This window comes from Rhododendron vialii, chromosome 11a, assembly GCF_030253575.1.
Source record: "Rhododendron vialii isolate Sample 1 chromosome 11a, ASM3025357v1".
Lineage (NCBI taxonomy): Eukaryota > Viridiplantae > Streptophyta > Magnoliopsida > Ericales > Ericaceae > Rhododendron > Rhododendron vialii.
The window spans coordinates 10,322,464-10,339,905 of record NC_080567.1 but is presented as its reverse complement, the minus strand read 5'-3'; the positions used below and the strand labels follow the sequence as shown (position 1 = coordinate 10,339,905).

Here is a 17,442-nt window from a genome sequence, read left to right as displayed (position 1 = left end):
GAGAAGAGAAAGGGGAAGTGAGAGCTAAGTTGAATTGGAGACTTTGTAAGGTAATTCATGATCTTCTTTACTTGAATATATGATTTTGTTGTTCAATTCCCTACTTGGCATCTAGTTAGAGTTGGATTGAATCCATGGGAGAGGGTTTTAGAGGTTGGAATTGGGTTTTTAATTCAGAAAATTCGTGTACGTTATGAATATGCATAACTGTGTTGAACCAAGTTGAATCTGTCCTGTTTTTGACGAATTTATTCAAGGTAACTAGAAATCTTTTAAATTCTTGAAACAAATCCTGAAGGTTCATTTGTAAGTCTATTGCATCGTGTTAAATTTTTAGAAAATAACTCGAAGTGTTCTGGTCTACAAAATTCGTGGACTGAACTGGTGTCTGATTCGCGTCTGTGCAGACAGCACAGACACGTGTTGGAAAAATGGGCATAACTTCTTGCTCGGTTGTCGGTTTTATGCACCGTTTCTTGATTCTAAAACTAGACTTACATACCTTTCTGAATATTTATGGTTTGTGCCTTAGTTACTTCTAGGAAAACTCAGTTTGGGTTCTGAAGTTAATGGTTTGTTAACTCTGGAAATCTGGGCAGGTTTTGGCGCTATGTTATTCATCAATGTTGTCATAGTTAAATGTACTTACTGGCTATGGGTTCTCATGAGTCTTAAACACTGATCAATTAGTGATGTTTTGGCGCAAGAATCATCGAAAAATATTAAGTGTACGATTTTTAGTGATCTTTCGATCACAGACAGTTCTGCTGAATTTCGTATTTTCTGCATCGACACATCTTGGAAAAATAGGCATATCTTTTAGCACGTGTATCGGATTTGCGAACCGGTTTGTGATTTGGAAACTAGACTCTTGTACCTTTCAGAACATGTAGGGCTTGTACCTTGAAATTTCATAGGTAAATACAGCTTTTGGTTCGAACTTGGCTGATCTGCAGAAACTGCAGATTTGTGTTTCTAATCGTGCATCTTCAGACGGTCATAACTTTGTCATCCGAAATCTATTTGGGACAAACTCTATATCGATATTGGTGTACTGAAAGTCTACTTTCTAATGGTGGTGGTTTCATGACCCAACTTTAATCCTATAAAATGCTACAGTCTTTTAAAGACAGGCTGGTTGTAGGATGTCTTGTTATTTTGGGAGTGTTGTGTTTAAACTTCATGTGTGTTATTCTTTGACCATTGTTTAGTTCCTTATGAGCTTATTATTCTTGTGTTGATCGTTCGTTGAACTTATTACTAATACGGTTAAGCGTGTGGTTAGGTAACGAGCTGAGTAATCGGGAAGTGCCAAAACCGTAAGTTGGCATACTTCGGTCGACTCACAGGTGAGTGTGTTTGATATCTTATATCTTCAATAAGATGTTAACATGTTGGTTGTGCATCATGCTATGGTTGGTTTAGTTACTAGCGTACATGATTGGTGTATGTTGATTGTACCCGTATAAGGTTTGTGGAGTGAGTCACACCTTGTCGTGGGCCGTGCCATTCTATTTACGGTGAATGGGAGCTTGGTGTGCGGGACACAATACCTTGGGTACATGGGATGTGGCAGACGTGTCACTGCATGTGTTGTGAACATAAATTGTAGTTGTTCAGTTAGTTGTTTATGTTGAGTTTTATTGGATTTATTCTATATCTTACACACTCCTGGTTTTCTTTTGGATTGCCAGATAGCAGGGTTTGTAGGATGGTCCACTACTGGTCGGCGTTTTGGGGTTGGCTTTGAGGATGTTGAATGTGTCGGTGGTAGTGAGTTGTCTTGTATATATAATCGACTCGTTTTGTAAAGGATGTTTTGCACTTTAGTTTGCCAAGTATGTAAAGTTATGGGTATAACGTCGACTCTTTTAATAATATTAATGTTAAGTCTTCCGCTGGTTTATTCTGAGTTAAGATCTGTTGTTAAGTGATTGTTTGGTTGGCGTTTGGGAATGCCACGTGGCCGCGCCGACTCGGGCCCACAATGGGTGTCGTTTTGCGGGGCGGGGCGTAACAGTAGAAGAATTTCTTGCTTATCTTGGGAGTCATGATTTAGAGGAACCCATTGTCTCGATGATACGTGAAAGCATGAAGAAACTCCTCAAAACCAAGTTGGGTGTTAGCGGCAATGTTGCTAATTTTCTTATTTAGGATGGTGCTGTCAGGATCTTGCGTTTGTTAGAAATGTTCAGCCAGCCGGGACTTGACAGATTTCAAGTATCAAGGTTGTCGCATGACAGCCTGCTGCATTTGTCTTTTGGTGGCTTTCCTGTTGGTACCTTCTGTTGCGAGCCAAGCTCTTTACGGGTGGGAGTTGCAGCCCAAATTGCGGCTCGCAAAGATGTGGCACCATTGGTTCTTGCTGAAATTTTGATGGGATTGGATGCAGTTCATGCTGGTTACACAAGGACTTTCAGAGGCAGCTGTAGACACCTCCCAAGCGGGGCATCACCATACAGATATCCTCTTTGCTAATTCCACTTCATAAACCAAGATCGTGGACATTCCCATGGCTAAGAACATCACCATACAGTAGCAATTATCATCAAAATAGAGTCGCCACCTAATTTTTAAAAACTTAGGAAAAACAGGTAGAGATTCCAGGTACAGGAGCCAAAAGTATGATAAGGGGAAGGTGTTAGGCACCCCTCTTCACCTAGTCATGAGACCGACCCATAATCATTCAACATAAGACCAATATCTGCTTTATTTAATTTCATACAAAGAAACCGGTTATTTAAGCCTTTAAATAGTTAATATGGTGAGCCAGGACAAGTAAGTAAATCTCATGCATCAGAATAAACAAAACAACAGAATGTCCCAGCGAATGGATTCCGCGGCCAGTGAATGAATGTCACGACCATGGGATCCTGCTGGATTAATGTACCGGCTGATGAAACAAAGTCTCGGCCAGTGTTCTTCCTCACACTAGAATACGAACAAACAGCAGAAAAACTATGATTTAAAGCAGAAAAATAGAAATAGAATCAAACCATAGGCCCCTGGGCCTCACCACCTTGACCTTAGAGATTGATTGCTCGAATTATGATCGATTGCAGATAATAGTGGTTGATTGTGGTGGTCAACTTCACAAAACCCTAAAACAAAGTGAGTTCTTTGGGGGGTTTCACTCTCGGATGCGGCTACTCATGGGAGGTTAGGACTTTTGTGGAGGATTGATAGGAGATGATTTCTGTAGAGTTTGGGGGTGGATCATGGAGTGGAGAGATGTGTATTTCGGAGCTCTAGAGAACCCCTATTTATAGGGTTTCGAAGGACCAATCAAACGGACGAGATTAACCCAATAGATAAGGAAGTTTAGGGCTTCAAGACCTCTATGGTAAGTGCATTCGTAGCCCCGAAGTAATGGTTCATCGCTGCTAGGGTTTGGGCAAACGGATTGAAAAGCTATTGAACATTCCAAAATATGGAAAACATCGATCTGCCGGCCACCCAAATGATTTTGCGGCCGCGGAAAGGATTTTCCAGCAAAAGGTCAAACTTTGCAGGCTCGCTCTGGACACTCCCGAACTCGGTTTTGCGTGTTCTTTAAACTATTGGAAAGCTTGTTGAGTCTACTTTCTAACCCAAGTATTTTGGATCAAACATATTTAATACGTCAAAAGATATGATGATTTTACCCTTAGTGGGTCAGAAAATGGATTGTTTTGGTAAAATTCTTGTATCTTCCTCATTTCAAATTGGTTTAAGGCTTATTATATATCAATAAAGAGGGTTTTGAAAGTACTACAAGATGGTGGAATCCAACCACAAAAATAAGGACTTTTAATTTATGAAAAATGGGCTGAAAGTAGACTTAATTGAAGATCGACGATGCTACCAAGGCTAAAACACGTGTCAACACATTTCCATCCACTCTAAGTGTCATTTGGCACTCCTATCACCTGTTCCAAAAGTGTTCCTTAATCCATTAAGAGTTCCACAAAGTTCTTAAGGCTTTCATGAAGTCAACCACAACAACCACATATCCTATTCATCATCAGTATGGTCCCCAAGGTGGGACTTGAAATAATCATTACGCCAAATTGGGGTGTCTACAGATGCCCCTCTTTGATTGAACTTGGACAGGCCGCGATGTGTGTCAAGTGAGAATCAAAGCCGTAAAACAACTCAATTTGGTCGAACCACTATTCCAAGGGTTTTTGAAAAAGGATTTTAGTTATGGTCGGGGCGGGAGGCTACCTATATATTCCACAAGGGAAATTCAGACCAATCGTAGTTCAGGGCAACCAAAAACAATAGCGCGAAGCTTTAGAGCAGAAATTTGCCGTCGGGCCATACCAAGCCTTCGAGCGATGTGCCTGAGCTATGCCAAGATTTTTGGCAGAATGTAGTTGAAGGAGTGCAAAGCTGCTGGAGAAATTTTGCGGAGAACATCCTCAGCATTTTAGGGTAGATCAATACACAGTGGGTGAGTCGATTGTTTTTCATGATCATCCTTACTTTGACTGAGGGGAGCTCGGTTGCGTAGCCTATCCTTGTGAATGAGCTTTATGGAATTGATGTTATTGGGTGGAATCCAAACCATCTTCGGGAGACAATCGAACACTGGTTTGAGATACGGTGGCGCGAGGCCAGTGGATGGAGCTTGAAGTGAGAGAACCGAGGCATGGAGCCGGTTACATTCATAAGGCAAAAGCTTGAGGGTCAGAGCTTAGAGCATAAAGTGATGGAACTAAGGCGTAGAGCCAGTTGTATGCAGGAATGACTTGTTGCGTGAGAGAGATGCAGAACATGTATATGATGATGATGGTTAGACATAATGATAATGGTGATGCAAACTCGAGATGACAATGGTGATGCAATTGATGCTTATGTGCATGGGCCCGTGCATGTGTGTTTGTTTTAAGAATAGAGCTTCTTTCAAGTTCTAGACTTGAGCATTCAGAACGTAGAGCTCAAGCATTCGGAGGGTAGAGTCCGAGCATTCAAAGTACAGGCTTTGAGCATCTAGTACACAGTGTTTGGGCATTCAAACGCAGGGCTTGGGCATTCAAGTGTAGAACTTAAACATCCAGTACACAGTGGTTGGGCATTCGAAGAGCTTCAAGCATTCAAAGTGTTGGACTTTGAGCATTCAAGAATAGAGCTTGAGAACAAAATATGTCATGTTGGATGTTGCGGCATAGAGCCAGTTGAGATAGTGGGCATAGAGCCACTGAACTTGTGGGCGTAGAGCCGCTGAGTAACTTAGTGGAACCTAACGATTATTTCAAGTCACACTATGGGGACTATCCCGATGATGAATGGATACAGTGATTGTTGATTGACTTCTCGTGAACCCATGGACTTATGGTAAGTACTGTTAGCCACTTAGAGGACCCAATCCAAAGCCAAATAGCCTTTCAGACAAAAATATAGTATCCTAGGAAAATCTATCTTTCGGCCGTAACATTGATCTCACAGCCTCAACATCATTCTTTCACCCGTGAAACATGTTGCTTGAAAATCTCCATGAGAGATTGATTCCTCGACAGCCAGATCGATTCTTCAGCTGCCATAACTATCCTTCGGCCGCCAGATCGTCTATTTTCTAGATTCTGGAATGTTCTGTCATACGTTTGATCCGATCAGCAAAACCTGAGCAACATTTCTCCGATGCGTTCGGGCTACAAAAGCAAATTCGTCTAGAGATCTTATTGCCCTAGAATTCCTTATTGATTCACGCCATTTGATTGGCTAGAGTGAGTCACCAATTGCTTATATAAAGAGGTCCTTAGGGTTCTAAAATTAATAGGTTCATACACCCACTCTAGCCATAAAACTCTGCAAATATACTCTCTCATATCCCCTATACAAAAGCCCTAACCTATTGAAGGCAGCCGCAATCCGATGATCCAAACCCCGAAGTTCAAACCCTAACCCTTGGGTTTTTCGAGAAGCAAATCAGTCAATCTCCTTCAATCCGATGCAATCAAGCCACTGAGGGATCAAGGCGGCGAGGCCCAAGGGCCTTTGGTTTATTTTATTTTTAGTTTATGCATGCTAATCGTTGTACTTTAACTCTCTGTTAGTAGTTTAGTTTGGTGTGAGGAAGAACATCGGTTAGGTCTTCGATCCATCGGCTGGTACATCAAACCAGGAGGATCCCTCGGTCGTGACATCTATTCACCGGCCGCAGGATCCATCTCCCTGGGACAGATTTGTTTTATCCTACTTTTCTGATGCATGCTTTCAATTACTATCTCGGCTCACCAATAACTATGTAAAGGCTAATTAAACAGATTACTTGTTTAGAATTAAATAAAGCAAGAATTAGTCACATGTCGAACAAATATGGGCCAGTCTTACGACTGGGCAAAGAGGGGTGCCTAACACCTTCCCCTTATTGTACTCTTGGCTCCCGTACCCTGAATCTCTACTTGTTTTTCCTAGTTTTTATAAACTAGGTGGCGACTCTATTTTGATGATAACCGCTATCGTATGGCGATGTTCCTAGCCATGGGAATATCCACGATCTTGGTTTATGAAGCAAACAACCAACCAACCAAACAAACAATGATCAATCTGTATGGCGATGCCTTATTTGGGAGGTGTCTACAGTTTTTGGCGACTCTGCTTGTAACGACCCTGAATTTTGGTCTATAAAAATTTTGTTAAAAATTTGAATTTTATTTAATTTACTTATTTTCTTTTGAGTGGCTATATGTTTTCTTGTAAATTTCGTTATAGTTAGATTTTGGTCTCGACTAGAAACCCTACGTGACCAATCTAGTTAATTTCCAACCGACTACTTGGAGGAACCAAGCAATCGACTTACCTAGTTACTAGTTGGACCTTTTGAACCTTTTGCCTTTACCCATTGGTCCATAATGGTTAGGGTAATCTTTATCCATTGGACAATAGGCTTCCTATTTAAAAATTTTGGTAAAGTACAAGATATAGTATTTTAGTGGTTTATAAAAACTTGTGCAAAGTACATTTATTCTTTGTTTATTGGGGATTCTCCCACCCCTCCATTATCCATTAGTTGTTAACCACAAGGGTAATTTTTGTCCATTGGATAATAAACTTTTTACTATAAAAAGTACATGTAGTCTTTTCAAAATTTTATTTTAATAAAAGGTACTTGTACTCTTTTGTCCAATGGTTATTAACCGCAAGGGAAACTATTATCCATTGGGCAATAACCGTTAGGGAAGTTAGTAACCATTGGGTAATAAAGTCTTTTGACCAAATAAAGTACCGATGTGACAAGGGAACCTTCCAATAAAGTTGATTTGACTTGTACTTTATTATTATTTAAATGGGGAGAATCCTAGCCTTTTTATTTAATTGGGGTACTTGGTACCACACCTATATTTAATATAGGGCTTTTGTCACATGCTTAAAAGTACTCCTTGATTATTTTACTATAAAAGTTTCCTTGTAGCTATTGTCCATTGGATAATAAAAGTTAGGGGATTTATTATCCATTGGGTAAAAGAGTTATTCTTTTAACTAGTCTTTTTCTTAAAAACCCATGTGATGAAGTACCCATGTTTTAATTTGAAAGTACTTATTAGCCTTAGTAGCCTTTACGGCCTAAGATTTTCCAAAGTACTCCTTTATTATTTTGTATTGGGGTTTTGTACCCAATTGGATTTGTTTAATGGGAGGTGTGATCTACCTAGATTACAAAGTACCCTAGTTTATTTATTTAAAGTGACATGTGCCTTATTAGATTTCTTTAATAGGATTTTGATTTGGAAAATCTTGTACTTGGTACTTTTTATTTTGTTTATGTATATATATATATATATATATATATATATATATATGTGTGTGTGTGTGTGTGTGTGTGTGTGTGTACTAGGGAGAGAGAGAGAGAGAGAGGGAGAGAGAGAACCCGAGAGAGAGAGAGAGAGAGAAAGAGAGAGAGAGAGAGAGAGAGGAGGAAGGAGAGAAGAAGATGGGATTGTACTTTCTTGATCTTTCATATCTTCCTACATCTTTCAAGTCCATGGGAGAATCTTTCCCCTAACCAAACTTAACTCCCCATTTGTACTCCCATATTTGTTTTATGACCAAATCTTGTACCCTTGTCTCCTTGTTACCAACAAATCTCCCAAAATCCAATCTTTGGTACAATTCTTAGCCATGCAAGCCTAATACCCTAACCTATCAAGCTTTCAATCAAACTTGACATGCTTTGATGTGAGTTGATGGAGCAAATCCATGGAGGATTTAGAGAGAGAGAGGGCCGGCCATTAGAGAGGGAGAAGGAGCCAAGATTTTTCCTATAAATAGGACCCCATTCCAAGCATTGAACTCACACCTTCACCTAGCAACTTCTCTCTCTAGAAAAATTGTGTTCTTTCTTTGTTCTTTCTTTTTGTTCTTCATGTTCTTGAGTAGTTCTTGAGTTCTTCAAGAAACTCATCCTAAAGCCGCCACTAGACCGCCACTCGACCACCCCTCGATCCATAAAGTAGAGTAGTGTTAGTCAAGTAGAAGTTTTGAGAGAAACCTTTCTCTTTCGAAGCTACCGGAGACTACCGTAGGAAGTTACTCCGTCCGACCACCGACGTACTTTCCGTAGCCGACTAACCTTCCGTAGCCGACTACCGCCAAGAAGTATGGTAGAACCCCTTGACCCTAACTCCACGTATAGAACCGTATGATATAAAGTAGGTTATCTTTATTTACGTACTTATCATTTGATTAGAAGTATTCGTACTTTGATCTTTAAGATAGTTATGAGTATGCGTATATGATTGCTTGTATTACTTGTGGTATGTGATAAAGCATAAGTGATTTCACTCCAAAGACGTCCGTACATGTGGCGTTGTGCTTTGAATAAAGCATAAGTGATACACTCCAAAGGCGTCCGTATATGTGGCGTTATGCTATAAGTAGTGATTGAGCGTGTTAAAGTAATATAGAATTGGATGATCTTGTTAGAAAGATTCATGTCCTACCGCGGAGTCTTTGAATGTAAACGAGACACGAGAACCGAGAAAGTAGAAACATGACACCTAGGGTGTGATTAATGAAAGGAAACGTTTTTCGAGGAAGGAAATATTTTGAAACTACATAATGACCGATTTTGGGTGGCATTATGTGAGTTGTGTGCGTGTGTAAAATAAGTGTTTTAAAAAGGTTTTGAAATATTTTGGAAACCGCAATGAGGCCGGACGTGGTAGCCCATTGTGTGGTGTGTGTTTTGTGTGTGTTCCAATGGGATCCGGGAAAAACGGAAACATTGTGAGGTTGTGTGCCAATGGGAACCTGGCACGGCAGAACCATTGTGAGGATACTTGGGAACCCGGCGCGACGGAACCAAGGTTGGGTGTGTATGCTTTGTTATCCGCGGTACGGAGCCAATGCAAATATTTTTGTGTGCCAATGGAAACCCGGCGCGGCGGAACCATTGTGAGGATACTTGGGAACCCGGCGCGGCGGAACCAAAGTTGGGTGTGTAGCTTGGTTATCCGCGGTACGGAGCCAATGCAAATATTTTTGTGTGCCAATGGGAATCCGGTGCGGCGGAACCATTGTGAGGATACTTGGGAACCCGGCGCGGCGGAACCAAGGTTGGGTGTGCATGCTTGGTTATCCGCGGTACGGAGCCAATGCAAATGATTTTAAAAGGTTGGGTGTGTATGCTTGGTTATCCGCGGTACGGAGCCAATGCAAATGATTTTAAAAGGTTGGGTGTGTAGCTTGGTTATCCGCGGTACGGAGCCAATGCAAATGATTTTTGAAAGACTGTTTTGTAAATGAAATTGTTGACACGGTCTACGATGAGTCACGTAGGAGAAACTCTGAAATCTTGGACACCAACGATAGTTGATTAACGAATGTGGATGTGTCATTGTTAAGCTGCGTCTATATGTATCATGTGGAAATCGATGTGTTATTATTTCCTGTTGTTTTAAGTTATGGGTTAGCGGGTATGGGATTACTCTGCTGAGCTTTGTAGCTCACGGTGTTGCCTTTTGGTGACCCTGACATATTATATCGGTGGTGACGCTGGTATAATGTGTCAGTCTTTGTAGTTAATCAGGGTAAGCAGGTCACCGTGGAGGCTTTGGAGCTGAGGAGCTGGCAAGAATGGAGAAGCTGAGGAGCTGTAGTTAGGAACCGTAGAACCCCCTTCATTTTTGTAAATATTGAACTCTTGTAGGAGTTTTGTTGTAATAATGAGCCAGACTCCATTTGATTTTATGAATAAAATGTCCTTTTAACATACCCAAAATTCAGGGCGTTACAGATTTTATCAATAAATTGTCTTCTTAACGTACCCAAAATTCGGGGCGTTACACTGCTAGGGACTTGAGAGCCATAACCAAAAAATTTGACATAGGATTTACACTTGCTTTATCTAATCCTTTTATCATTTGCATCGAGCAGGCAACCTCGTTGAGTTCACCTAATATCCCGGCATGTCAAGGGCTATGTTAGGGGTTCCAGCAAACTCCACAATCACTTGTACCTAGTGGTATATCAACAAAGGAATCACCCGATTACCGCCTATGATGGGCTAGTGAAAGGATTGGTGCCCTTTTGACAACGGAGCACCCTTGAGACCACCCAAACCTTTCATGTGTTAGAAAGCCATAGAACATGTCAAAATACGACAGGAACCTGCAGCCTAGGAACCTACTTGCATTTGTTTGTAAAAGTTCTTCCTCACACCCATTGTACATGTGTATGTTGTAAAGTTCTCTTTTGCAGGTTAAACCTTAGGGACTTTTGAAATCAAGAAGAAAGGGGTAAGCTAAATCAACCTAACTAAAGGAAAAAATTTAGGTGAAAATGGCTGCATCACTGTTCATGTTCGATTCGCCCTTTCAAACTGTCACCAAGCTGTCATGCCCATTCCATCCTACTGCCCAGATTCTTGACCCTTCCAAGTACATCACTTATGTGGATCAACCAAATCCTACAGTGATTATCTCTAAGGACAACCACATCATGTTCACAAGGATAATCAACGATGAAGAGATAGAGGACATAATTGAAGAAGAAGGGCTTTACAGGGTCCCAATCTATTTCTATGACCCATATGCACCTACTGATGACTACTAGCCAATAGATGAGGTCGACAGCCTGGAAGTTGAACAAGCAAAAGAAGAAGAGTCTGTTGACAATGATCCACTAACAAAATATCACTAAACCTACTCTTTGACGAGTGGGTTACCAGCAATGAAATAAGGGATCCACCCCATCACAGATAGGTTTGACAACTGGTGGGGATTTGTTGGCACGCAAAAAGCCGACAACAACGATGAAGCAGAAATCGAAGCTCAACTAGAAGAAGCAACAACAGTGGCAAACCAAATGGCCCTCCAAGACTTGCAAGGTGCCAATAATGAAAGTGTGAATCAAGATGACAGTGAAGTGCCGATGATCAACCTTGGTGAGGAAAAAGATTGCTCTGAGCTGATTGTGGATGCTGCAAAAGGGGCTTACCCAAATTGGACCGTAGAACACACCCTAAAATACAAAGTAAAAAATGCTGACTCCAATCTTAGTTCTGATTCTGATTTCGACTCCGAGTCAACCCAGTTTGAGTCTTGCTTTTCATCTTTTCAAACAACCGAGTCTAGCAAGGAAAACCTTGTCAAAACACCAAGGCATGATATTTATTTTGAATTTGACTCTGAAATGTCTCTTAACAATTTTAGCAATGAAAAGGAAGATTTAGAGTATTTCGCTTTGCCTATGATTAATTGTGTGGATTCTGACAATCCTTTTTTGAGGAAGAAATTCTAGAATTCATCGAGAAAGAAGAAGAGAGGCATGCCAAACCTTTTTTTGAGGAAATAATTACAGCAAACGTAGGCTCTGAAAACAAGCCCAAATTGGTTTAAATTGGTGTAACACTATCTTCTCAAGAGAATAAAAAACTAACCCTTTTGCTAAAAGAATACAAAGATGTTTTTGCCTAGTCTTACAAGGACATGCCTGGAATAGACCCCGAAATTGTTCAGCACAAAATTCCCCTCCATCCTGATGCAAAACCAGTTAAACAAAAGCTGAGTCGTATGCGCCCTGATTGGGTCTTAAAGATAAAAGAAGAAGTCACTAAGCAAATCAATGCTGGTTTTCTCATAGTCACTGAATATCCTCAGTGGGTGGCTAACATCGTTCCAGTACCAAAGAAGACTGGGAGAATCAGGGTCTATGTAGATTTCCGAAATCTCAACAAGCCTAGTCCGAAGGATGACTTTCCATTACCGCGCATAGACGAACTAGTGGACAAACACCGCAGGACATGCATTGCTATCTTTTATGGATGGGTTTTCTAGGTATAATCATATTCTGATTTCTCCTAAAGATAGAGAGAAGACCACCTTCACCACGCCATGGGGAACCTACTGCTACCAAATGATGCGATATGGGTTGAAGAACGCTGGAGCCATATACCAAAGGATGGCAACAACACTACTGCAAGACATGATGCACAAAGAAGTGGAAGTATATGTTGATGATATGGTAGTCAAATAAAAGGAAAGGGAAGGACACTATGAAGCACTTCAAAAGTTCTTTGAGAGGATTTGGCAATACAAGCTACGTCTTAATCCTCAAAACTGCACTTTTGGGGTGATCGCTGGAAAGATGCTAGGATTTCTTATCACTCAAAGAGGAATCGAAGTAGACCCTTCCAAGACACAGGATATCATGGTGATATCACCACCAAAGACAGAGAAGGAAGTAAGGAGCTTTCTTGGAAAAGTACAGTTCATTAGCAGGTTCATCTCCAAACTCACAACCACCCGCGAACCTCTCTTCAAGCTTTTGAAGAACGATACAGATTTCGAGTGGAGCCAAGACTGCCAACAAGCATTTCAAGCAATCAAAGAATACCTTCAGGATCCACCTGTGTTATCACCACCCATCCCTAGAAAAACATTGATTCTGTATGTCTCAATAACAGACACATCCATGGGATGTATGCTAGCTCAAGAAAACGATGCCAAAGTAGAGTGCGCCATATACTACCTTAGCAAAAAGATGATGGACTATGAAACAAGGTACACTCCCTTGGAGAAAACTTGCTGGGGGCTAGTATGGGCCACAAAGAAACTAAGGTATTACCTATTAGCACATCCAATAGTCCTGGTTTCTCGTTTAGATCCAATCAAATATCTTTTCGAGAAGCTAGCACTTATTGGAAAGCTGGCTAGATGGTTGTTGTTGCTAGCAGAGTTTGACCTCAAGTACATGACAAGGAAATCAGTGAAAGGAAGAGCTGTGGCAGAATTCTTGGCAGATCATCATGTGATAGAGGCCGAGGCAGAAGACTTCATGCTCCCAGACGAAGACATCTTATTTCTCCTAGACGACACCTGGCAGCTTTATTTCGATGGAGCATCAAACCAATGTGGATATGGCATAGGGGTATTGCTAGTTTCCCCAAACGACTCTCATATTCCTTTGTCATATAAGTTGAGGTTTGAAGTCACCAACAACCAAGCTGAGTATGAAGCTTGCATAGTTGGAATGGAGACAGCCCTATAATTAGGGGCAAAGAGGGGAGAAGTCATTGGAGATTCGAACCTAGTGGTGTCCCAAGCAAGAGGAGACTGGAAGGTTAAAGAAGACATGCTAAAACTGTACCACTCTGTGCTAGAAGCTCTAATTCCTCAATTCGACTCTGTTGTCTTCACACACACTCTACGAGTGAGCAATAGGTTCGCAGATGCACTAGCAACATTGGCCTCTATGGTCGAGATACCCATGGGGTTCACAATGCGGCCGCTAATGGTCGAGCAAAAGGTCAAGCCAACATGTGAGTGCACTTTCACTGAGGAAGGTGAGGATGATGGAAAACCATGGTATGAGGACGTGAAGAAATTCTTGGAAGAGGGAGAGTATTCCTTCGAAGCTACCTCAAAGGATAAGATGGCTCTACGAAAGTTTGCCGCCCGATTCGTAGTTTGTGGTGGAGCACTATATCGAAAAGCAAACCTAGGCCTCGATCAACTTTGTGTCACAACAGAAGAAAGCCAAAGGGTGATGAAGGAAATACACGAAGGAATTTGTGGGCTGCACATGAGTGGGGCAACAATGGCAAAGAAGATCCTACGTCAAGGATATTACTGGACTACGATGGAGGGCGACTGTGCTAACTATGTTCGCCAATGCTATTAGTGCCAAACTCATGCTGATCGCTTGCGCATTCCTCCTACAGAATTATATAGCATGACATCCCCTTGGCCATTCTCCACCTGGGGAATAGACGTCATTGGGAGTATAAGTCCGAAAGGGAAATACAAGCCCCAGTTTGTCCTAGTGGCCATTGACTACTTCACCAAGTTGGTAGAAGCAGCTTCATATGCTACCCTCAAAGTTATTCATGTAGCCAAGTTCATCCACACCAACATCATCTATCGGTATGGTGTACCTCATGAGTTCATCTGCGATAACGGATCTCACTTCAAAGGGGCAACGAATAAGCTTTTCACTGAATTTGGCATAAAGAATCATCGATCATCTACATATCGGCCTTAAACCAATGGAGAAGTTGAGGCCGCAAACAAAAACATCGAAAGGATTCTGCGGAAGACTACCGACATCTACATAGACTGGCCAGAATTGCTACCCCTAGCACTATGGGGTTATCGAACAACTAAAAGGACTTCAACTGGGGCTACCCCATATTCCCTAGTCTATGGGATAAAAGCTGTCTTGCCTATCAAACTGGAACTACCCTCATTAAGGGTTTTGGCTGAGATTGAAATGATTGAAAAGAATTGGGTTCAGAACCGCTACGATGAGCTAGCATTACTGGATGAAAGAAGGCTGAGGGCGTTATATCATGTACAAGGGTATCAACGCCGCATTACACGAGCATTCAACAAAAAGGTGAAGCCAAGGGACATCAAGGTGGGAGATATGGTACTCAAAGTAATCCATCGCCACATTTTAGACCCGAGAGGCAAGTTTAAACCAAACTGGGGAGGACCCTACTTCATCAAACGCATACTATCTGGAGGAGCAGCATACATTGCAGACTTGGATGGGATGTAATTCGCAACACCAATCAATATAGACAAGCTGAGGAAGTATTACCCCTCAGAGACGCTCGTTGGGTCGAAAATCACAAGGGTGGGCGGACCTAAGCAAAAATTAGAGAAGCCTGCTAGGTCGAAAACCCGCAAGGGCGGCGGCTTAGGAAAAAACTAAGGCATAAATAAAGAGCTCACTAAACTGAAAACCTGCAAGGGCGGTTTAGGCAAAATCAAGAGCACAAAAGGAGAAGAAAACACCTGAGTGAACCCTTGCCAAAACAAAAATAAATAAATAAATCTTTTTGGAACTACGTTTATGGCTTGATTCTCTTCATCGGATATGGAGGCAGTCTCTAGATTGAGATTCGGCCACTACTATCACTATCACTTCCGAATTTCTAGGTCTATCCTAAAAGCATACTATCAAACCATGGCAAAGACTTCTTACTTATTTTTAAAAATAATAATAAAGCAACCAATGTTTTAAGGAAAAAAAAAAAAAGAAAAGAGGAAAGGCAAGCTTCAACAATTCTTGATCTAATGAAAGCTAGAATCGAACAAAGAACATTTTTTACAGCATAAGCAATGCATCAATCTCTAGGTCTTCCTTCTCTTTACACTTTGGTCTTCCAAAAGGTTTTTCTCCAACCAACGCTTATACAAACCAGATAGCTTGTCAGCAAAGTTCTCAACAATATCTTGCATCACCCGATTCACCCATAGACAAAGCACATTGCGACGAAGATTGGTTGGCATCAATGGCCTTGGAAACAACATACTCAGGATCACCCAACACCTTAGCGTGTTAAGCCCCGAACTGTCTTTGAAAGTGAGCAGGAAAATAGAAGGTAACTCGAGTGATACCAATCACTGCAACACCAAAATGGCTCATGGTACTCATAGTCATGCTTCCAATACCATACTAGGGGCCAACCCATTGGATCCGATCGCCCTTGCGAGTCTCCATCCACGCAGCCTCAGTTGGAAACTGTCTGGTTACACGATGCTTCGTGCAATGATCTGCACTATAGGGAAGTCGCTCTGGCGCATCCCATACCCTCAGCTTCTCATAAAGCCATACCTATAGAAAACAAGGGAAATTGCGAAGTTGTGAGAACACGTGAGTCAAAACAAAAGAGTGATGAGCTAAAAGATAACTTGACAATAAACAAGTAAAGAGCGAACTTGTAGTAACAAAGGACTGCCTGAGAACTGGGTTGTTGGATTACCCTTCATTGCATCAAGACCTATCAAGGTCTCTCCCAACACTAAACCAGCAAAACCTACATAGTTTCCAATCTGTTGGGCGAAATCAAGCAACATAGAATCAGCATGGCCAGAGGAGGGGCCAAGCAAGTAATAGTGGAGAAGACAGACACACAGCGTGTGAAAGCATACCTTCTGTTGAGGAATCTGGCGATGACCTTCAGCTACACCAAAACGCTGAATAAGTTGCAGAGTTTCCAACTTTCCATTCACCATGAAGAAATTGACTTTGTGTTTCTGAACTTGGAATAGAGCCTTCAAAAGGTCGCCACGATTAAATAGAGGGCTAGGGGTAACGAGACCTTCTCTATCCGAATGACCCATAATGGCTGCAAACTCCTCGATGGTAGGATACAACTCTTCCCTTCTGAATCGAAAAACATGAAGAACAGGATCCCACAAGCAGGTGGCTACATGAAGAAAAGTAAAATTCACCGGAATTTGGCGAAGGGAGAAGAGGAAATCCATGCCAAAGGACTTAAAGAGTAGATGGTCGAGGCCTTTAAAGGAATTCAACTACTGATCAAGAACCGGTTGTGCCATATGTAAGAAACTACTGCTGACGAAACCATCGGGTTCGTAGAATGCGTAATTATAGGCTAGGTGGAGTCCTAGTTCGAATCGGAATTAGATTCTAAATCCATATTAATCAAGTCAGTCTCTTGACCGGCACTTCGATATGGCAGCTGTAGGATCTATTCCTTGGCTCGTGAAAAATCAAGGTTGACTCAAAGTCAACCCCAAAGAAAACGAATCGATCCCTCGGCCACCTAATCGATGGCTCGGCCGCCAGAAAGATTGTTTTACAGAGAAGTTTCATGGTTTTGTCCAGTTCATTGAAATACAAATTTCATACTAAACAAAACACAAATGTAGCATACACAATCACATATCAAAGCAAAAGATTTTGTTTCATATAACAAAAGCTTTTTACATCACAAGGTGGATCATCCCACGTTTCCTAAAAACTATACATCAGTTTATTGTCGGACTAACCTATGCAGGAAGAAAATTAGAGAAAAAAACAAAAAGGAGAAGAGGATGCCAAATCCCCTGGTGGTCCGAACACCAGAGACCAGCTGCAAAAAAGAAGAGGACAACCCAGGGGTGACGTATACCAGAGAAGTACTGCGGTGCAGAAGAGACATCACATGGCTTAAAAGAATCACCACATGTCCCAGAAAAATCATCATACCGCATACAAGCGCCA

General features: G+C 41.5%; 1 long non-coding RNA gene across 1 annotated transcript; it reads left to right on the top strand.

The window, feature by feature from the left end:
* Positions 1 to 1,220: 1,220 nt before the first annotated feature.
* Positions 1,221 to 1,917, top strand: LOC131307622 (uncharacterized). The gene is made up of 2 exons (XR_009194179.1): positions 1,221 to 1,349; positions 1,695 to 1,917. It is a non-coding gene; the product is annotated as an uncharacterized LOC131307622 (long non-coding RNA).
* The last annotated feature ends 15,525 nt before the right edge of the window (positions 1,918 to 17,442 follow it).